Consider the following 8,016-nt stretch of genomic DNA (forward strand, 5'->3'; position numbering starts at 1 on the left):
TAGGGGTCAAGAGAAGATGAAGACAGCTGCTTGACTTTGGGGGTTTGAGAGCAGCTCCCAGGAGAAGGTGGGCTTGGAGGGAAGGGTGTGTGTGATTTGGATAGGCTGAGCACAGGAGGAAGGGCACTCTAGATAGGAGGAGAAAAATAAGCAAAGGCAACAAGGGGGTTACTGCCACCCATGCTTGGGATGTGGCCAGCGAATCAGCTGGGCCAGAATCAGGGGAAGAATCCCCAGAACTTGTAAGAGAGACTTGGCTGCCTACCTGAGAAAGTCAGATTTGCACCCCAAGCAACAGAAATCATTGGAGAAATTTGAATTGGTACATGGCAGTATAAGATTTTAAAATTGGCTTACCACATCCAAAAGTATCTATTTTATTATATTTTAAAAATGACTTATTTATTTTTTGACTATGCCAAGCAGCATGCGGGAATCTTAGGTCCCTGACCAGGGGTCAAACCTGGGCCCCCTGCATTGAAAGTGCAGAATCTTAACCACTGGACCATCAGGGGAATCCTCCAGTATTTATTAATCACCTTCTCTATGTCTGCCACTCTTGCTAGGCATTTTGGGAGACCAAATGAATGGTGAACCACTTTTGCCCTCAGGGAATATATTCCCACCAGAGATACAAAATATCTACACACTACTACAGAAATCAACGTGTATCTGCTTAAAATGAGAAGGCAGCACATAGTCAGAGGGTCAGTGTAGTCCATGATAATAGCAAACTCTTATATTGTGCCTGCTAAAGACTATTCCAGGACTTTGCATACATTAATTCAATTAATACAACACATTCATGAGGTAGGTAACATTACAGAGGAGAAAGCAGAGTCATGGAGAGTTAAGGTACACACCTAACATGTGAACCAGTGAGTAGATGAAAGGATTAAATCTGGACAGTCTGGATCAGAGGCTGTGACTAACTTTACCTTATCCTGCCCCACAAATAGTAGGTTAGACCTATTGATGACTGGGATATACCAACCCTTTCCATCCTTGTTAACTTGTTTAATTTGTACTCATTATAAACCGTCGTCCATGATCCAGTGTGAGGGTGTAGACTTAGTGTCAGCTTTGCTGAACTCTTGTTTCCCTGGATGAAATGGTACTGCAATTGCTTTGAAACACATCTTTTAGTGAGACTTCTATAACTGTTGTTTAAAAGCATTAAGCATTTAAAATATTTTTAAAACATTAAATGTTAAGCTGCTTTTGCAGTTGAGCAGCATTGATAGCATATATGGACAAAGCACAGACTCTAGTTTTTGTCCCTTGTTGGTGGTATGACCCTGAAAAAGTCACCATCCTGACCCTGGTTCTGCACGGAGGGGCTCCCAGGCCCTGCTGATCCCAGTTCCCAGATGATCGAAGAAGATAACGATGGGAACACTCCAAGAAAATCATGAACCTGGCCTGGGCACTTCATACCCTGTAAAAAAGACCCTCTGTGAAAAGGAGAAAATTCTCTTTTTCACAGGCTTGTTTGGAAGATTCAACGGATATTATGTGTGAAACTCAATTGCTGAATAAACATTAGCTACACATAGATGATCAAATGTTAGGCAAATGTAAAGTGGTATTATTTTTATTTTTCTTGGTTGTATCTCACAATTCTCTGAAGTTTCCAGGCTGAACTGGGAAAGTTCTGGAATACCACAGTGGGGCTTGTCTAGCATTTTCTTTCCACCAGCTTGTTTTGAAAGCGGGAGTACTGGAAATATTGCATAAAAAACCAGGCTGGCCAGATTTCAGGCCCTATTTCTAGACCAGAGTGGTTTGGATCTGCTTGAATAAGATTCTGAGCAGTTGGATGTGGAGACAAAAACCAAACCTCAGCAAACTGAGAAATGACAAACAAACTGAACATTTTCAAATTATGGGATGGTTTAGGGGCTATGGGCAAACGTCCATTAGCGACTAGGATGCAATTATCAAGCATGTTTTTAGACTATGTCCAAAGGGCCAGTTTTTGTTTTCAGTTGTTCTCTTTTTGAAGCAGAATTCCTGTTTGCTTAGGACTTGGAAGCTATGGTCATTAGAAGAACAACTTATTTTGGTCAGTTTCCTGTTAAATTTTTGCTTGAAAATCATTACATTGGCAATCACTAGTTTGTGCTTACTTTATAATAATTCTTTTTTCAAAAGTTATCATAATTAATGGACTAATGATAATCATGTTCCCTTCAAATAGTTATATGGATGTGAGAGTTGGAGCATAAAGAAGGCTGAACACCAAAGAATGAATGCTTTCAAGTTGTGGTGCTGGAGAAGACACTTGAGAGTCCCTTGAACAGCAAGAAGATTAAACCAGTCAATCTCTGAATATTCATTGGAAGGAATGATGCTGAAGCTCCAATGCTTTGACTACTTGATGCAAAGAGCCAACTTATGGGAAAAGACTGATGCTGGGAAAGATTGAGGGCAGGAGGAGAAAGGGGCAACAGAGGATGAGATGGTTGGATGGCATCACCAGCTCAATGGACATGAGTTTGAGCAAACTCTGGGAGATTGTGAAGGGCAGGGAAGCCTGGTGTGATGCAGTCCATGGGGTTGCAAAGAGTTGGACATGACCGAGCAACTGAACAACAATTATATGAATTAACAAATAAATATGAATATGTGTCCTTACAATTATCTCACAAAAGTTTCACTGAGTCCCTTTTCTGTACCAGCTAATGTTGAGCACCGAGGGTGGAGGTGAACAGGGCCTGGACTCTAGTGCTTTGGAGGGGACGCAGACATGGTGACATAGTAGAATGTGCACAGTGGTCCAGACGCCATATCCCTGTGATGGAGGTGATGAGACAGTTATTTAGCATCAGTGAACTGCCAAAAGATTCAGTGCACCTTCTCTATGCTATTCCAGTCTTCGCCCTGGAACTCTGTGTACTTTGCATATGTAGAAATTGAGCCTCACAGAGGTAATTGTCAAAACTGCTCAAGAACCTGTGTGTGTCTGCCTCCAATTTTTCCCACTTACCATGTCCACTTACCATGTTTCAGAGGTGCTCCTGGGTACTCCTGGCTGCCTCTTTCTGCGGAAACCATGAAAAAGCTTCACTGCCCACTTGGAAGACCCATCCAGGGCTTGGTAAGGGGTGTTGATGCTTCCTGAACAGAATGATGTCCCTGAGGTGGGGGGGAGAGTTTTGTTTATCCCACCCAGGACAGCCCCGGCTTCATCTGCCACTGCACGCACAGGAGGGATAGCCCTGTACTAGCAGCCACCTCTGTCCTGCTCAGTCCTCACCAGAGAATAACATGTTACACAGTGCCATGAATTTTTAATGATTCGGACTTGAAAAGTAGTTTCAGAAGGTGAGCAAAATGCTAAGTTAATTGAGCCCTGCCGCTCAGCCTTCCTCTCCCAAAGTAGTTTTCAAGGAAATATGGCTGAAATATCAGTTGTCAGACGATGAATATTTTAAAGCAAATTCTGATATGCACCCAAGGTTCACTTGGCTTGCTAACGAGAGTGATGAGGACAGTTACCTTTAGGGAAAGGAAGTGTTGCCACTTACCGGGGGCTGCTTTGACAGGCATCTGCTCTGAGCACAGAGCTCTGTCTGGGGAAATCAGACCTGCTTGTCTTAACATCACCCAGTAGGAAAAGCCCCATCTTCCAATGGTTGGGAGCTCTGTCTGTGGCAGAGAGCTGGCTGCAAACTATTTTTATTCCCTTGGCTGATCGTTGAGGTGGAATCCATCACCTGATGAATATTCAATAGGTGAAGTTAAAAAAAAAAAAAAAGGAATATCTCTGCTTTCCTGCAAAACCCTCTGTGGCCCAAACCGGAAGAAATCCCAAAGGCAGGAGAGGAAAAGTCAGGTACATCTCCTGTCAAGAGTGCTCTCCAAAGATGCTGGGAAAGTTCTAACTGAGGGAGGACAAGGAAAACAGAGTGTGTTTTCAAATTATCTCAGAGAAATAGCCAGAGGAAAAAGACTCTCACCTTGAAATTAAGAGAATATGAAAAGTGAGCCAGGCAATCTTAATGATGATTGCTACCTGTGATCCAGTAGAGCAGATGTCCTCAACCTCCAGGATCTAATGCCTGATGATCTGAGATGCAGCTGATGTCATACTAATAGAAATAAAGTGCCTCTTTCTGGGGAGGCAGAAATGTAATGTGCTTGAATGATCCCCAAGTCATCCCCTCCCCACCCAGGCTTGTGGAAAAACTATCTTCCACCAAATTGGTCCCTGGTGCCAAAAAAGTTGGGGACCCCTGCAGTAGAGGATGTCTGGCTTTTCCTTGAGCTTGAGATGGAAGTTTGGGCAAGAAAGGGAGAAAAGGAACCACACTGTGTTCCACAGGGAATGCAACACTGCCTGGAGTTGGTGAATAACATACAGAATGTTGTTGTTTACTTGTTAAGTTGTGTCTGACTCTTTTGGGACTCTAAGGACTGTAGCCCACCACCCTCTTCTGTCCATGGGATTCTCCAGGCAACAATACTGGAGCAGATTGCCATTTCCTTCTCCAGGGGTGCTTCCTGACCTAGGGAGTGAACCTGGGTTTTCTGCGTTGGCAGATGAGTTCTTTACCACTGAGTCATGAGGGAAGCTCACAGCACATTTTTACAAAGGAGAAAACTAGAAGAGTTCTTTCTCCCTGGGCTGTGTAATGAAGTCGGTTTTGCTGGTTGTGCAATTCTTCACTTGTCAGACCGCAATGGAAGTTTTAGCCTGTGCTGTTGAAGCAGAATTTGCTGAATGGTGTGGCTGCAGAGTGACTGTAACCCATCCTGGACAGAAGGGTGAAGTCTGGGTCTCTCCCTGTCCTGCCTGCGCCCGTCTCTGTTCCCATGCCCATGGCTGTCCTCAACCTTCCTATCATCATGGCATCTCCCACACCTTGAAGTTACTACCCAGCAACGGTTTGTTGTTGTAAGAACACCATTAAGAGGTCCTGAGGGATAAACAATAAGGTCCTACTGTACAGCACAGGGAACCATATTCAATATCCTCTGATAAACCATAATGGAAAAGAATATATAAAAACATCTATACGTATGTTACTGAGTCATGTTGCTGTATAGCAAAGACTGGCGCAACATTGTAAACCAACTTTACTGCAGTAAAATACATGTTAGAATACTGGATGCTGGGGGCTGGTGCACTGGGACGACCCAGAGGGGATCGTATGGGGAGGGAGGAGGGAGGAGGGGTCAGAGGGGGAACACATGTATACTTGTGGCAGATTCATTTTGATATTTGGCAAAACCAGTACAATATTGTAAAGTTTAAAAATAAAATAAAATTTAAAACAAAAACAAAATTTTAAAATCAACCAAAAAAAAAAAAAAGGGAAAGGAACTGAGAAGCCAGACACCCATTATGGAAAAGCATAGAATATTCTGGATGATAAAAACTGCATGGATACTATGCTTTCCAGATACCTGGTACTTACTTGTTGTACGTCAGCTTATTGAATCTTCACTGGAACATGATGGCTGTGTATCATTTTCTTCATTTTACAAATAAGGCGAACGAGGCTCAGAGAGCTTATTTGGCTAAAACCACACATATTTTAATAGAACAGGTGGGGTTTGAACCTAGGCCAGTGTCTCCCTACAACCTGCACTCCCCCTTTATTCTTTCTGGATGGACATGGAGTAAAAGGAGGTAGATCAGTCTTAGGGTAGTAGGCTGTGGCCAGAAGCCATCTTCTCTGGGCAACTGAGAAATTAGAAAAAGCCCTTTCTCTTCTTACACTGGCTTGTGGCTTCCTGGTCTTGATTGGTCATAACCTGGCTGTAGGCAACTGTGGCGTCTCAAGGCCGAGCACACAGGGGAGAGGAAAGGAGCCATGCATGAGGAAGTTCCTGCATGAAATCGACACCCACCCAGAAACAAGGTGTTGGGTGCTGGCCAGGAGGCTAGGGCAGGTCCTGGCACAGAAAAGCTGAATGGCAAGAAACATCATGCACACCTAAAGTTCCACACTCCAAGTCTGGCGATTTAATCATAGAAACAGAGGTCCAGTTTTCATATAGAAATACTTAATGTAGTTTTTCCAGCCTCATAAAAAGTTCTGAGTGTGTGATACAATGAAATAATACCTCATGGAAGGGTTGTATAACTCAACAGCAGAGAGCAAAGCAGACCAGGAATTCCTGCCATCAAGATCCCACTCTGACCAGTGTCTGCTGCTGCAGCCTCCAACGTGTAGTGTTCTAGACATCCTAGTTATAAGCACTGGTACATACCTGAGTAGTTGCTCCAGGCTCTACTTCACATATTCCATTGCCACTAAGACATGAACCAACCCTAAGAAGCAATATCGGTTATATGTGGAATCTAAAAAAAAAAAAAAGGATACAAAAGAACTTACTTACAAAACAGACTCACAGACATAGAAGATAAATTTATAGTTACCAAAGAGGGAGGCAGGGGAAGGGATAAATTAGGAGTTTGGAATTAACACACACACACCACTATATACAAAATAGATAATCAACAAGGACCTACCGTATAGTACAAGGAACTATACTTAATATCTTACAATGTAAAAGTATCTGACGAAGAATAGATATATCTCTATGTATAACTGAATCACTTTGCTGCACACCTGAAGCTAACACATCGTCAATCAACTACATGCACCCATGCGTGCGCGCTAAGTCACTTTGGTAGAGTCTGACTCTTTGCGACCCTGTGGACTGTAACCCGCCAGGCTCCTCTGTCCATGAGATTCCCCAGGCAAAAATACTAGAGTGGATTGCCATGCCCTCCTCCAGGGGATTTCCTGACCCAGAGATTGAACCCGCATCTCCTGCATTGGCAGATAGGTTCTTTACCGCTAGCACCATCTGGGGAACCTGTAAATCAACTATGTGCTTACTCACTCAGTCCTGTCCATCTCTTTGCGACCCCATGAACTGTAGCTTGCCAGGCTCCTCTGTCTATGGGGATTCTTCAGGCAAGAATACTGGAGTGGGTTGCCTTGCCTTCCTCAAAGAAAAAAAAGAAGTTACTACTTCCCCATTTAGAAGAAACTAGAAAAGGCAGAGGAACCAGAGATCAAATTGCCAACATCCGCTGGATCGTCGAAAAAGCAAGAGAGTTCCAGAAAAACATCTATTTCTGCTTTATTGACTATGCTAAAGCCTTTGACTGCGTGGATCACAATCAACTGGAAAATTCTTCAAGAGATGGGAATGCCAGACCACCTGACTTGCCTCTTGAGAAACCTGTATACAGGTCAGGAAGCAACAGTTAGAACTGGACATAGAACAACAGACTGCTGTATATTGTCACCCTGTTTATTTAACTTACATGCAGAGTACGTCATGAGAAATGCTGGGCTGGAAGAAGCACAAGCTGGAATCAAGATTGCCAGGAGAAATATCAATAACCTCAGATATGCAGGTGCCACCACCCTTATGGCAGAAAGTGAAGAAGAACTAAAGAGCCTCTTGATGAAAGTGAAAGAGGAGAGTGAAAAAGTTGACTTAAAACTCTACATTCAGAAAACTAAGATCATGGCATCCAGTCCCATCACTTCATGGCAAATAGATGGAAAACATTCCACGGGAAACAGTGGAAACAGTGTCAGACTTTATTTTTGTGGGCTCCAAAATCACTGCAGATGGTGATCGCAGCCATGGCATTAAAAGACGCTTACTCCTTGGAAGGAAAGTTATTACCAACCTAGATAGCATATTAAAAAGCAGAGACATTACTTTGTCAACAAAGGTTCGTCTAGTCAAGGTTATGGTTTTTCCTGTGGTCATGTATGGATGTGAGAGTTGGACTGTGAAGGAGGCTGAGCGCCGAAGAATTCATGCTTTTGAACTGTGGTGTTGGAGAAGACTCTTGAGAGTCCCTTGGACTGCAGGGAGATCCAACCAGTCCATTCTGAAGGAGATCAGCCCTGGGATTTCTTTGGAAGGAATGATGCTAAAGCTGAAACTCCAGTACTTTGGCCACCTCATGGGAAGAGTTGACTCATTGGAAAAGACTCTGATGCTGGGGGGGAGTTGGGGTCAGGAGGAGAAGGG

General features: G+C 43.5%; 1 non-coding gene across 1 annotated transcript; it reads right to left on the minus strand.

Moving 5' to 3' along the window:
• Positions 1–442: 442 nt before the first annotated feature.
• On the minus strand, positions 443–515 carry TRNAE-UUC. Its single transcript has one exon. It is a non-coding gene; the product is annotated as a tRNA-Glu (tRNA).
• Between the last annotated feature and the right edge of the window lie 7,501 nt (positions 516–8,016).

This window comes from Bison bison, unplaced genomic scaffold (assembly GCF_000754665.1).
Source record: "Bison bison bison isolate TAMUID 2011002044 unplaced genomic scaffold, Bison_UMD1.0 scf7180017864461, whole genome shotgun sequence".
Classification (NCBI taxonomy): Eukaryota; Metazoa; Chordata; class Mammalia; order Artiodactyla; family Bovidae; genus Bison; species Bison bison.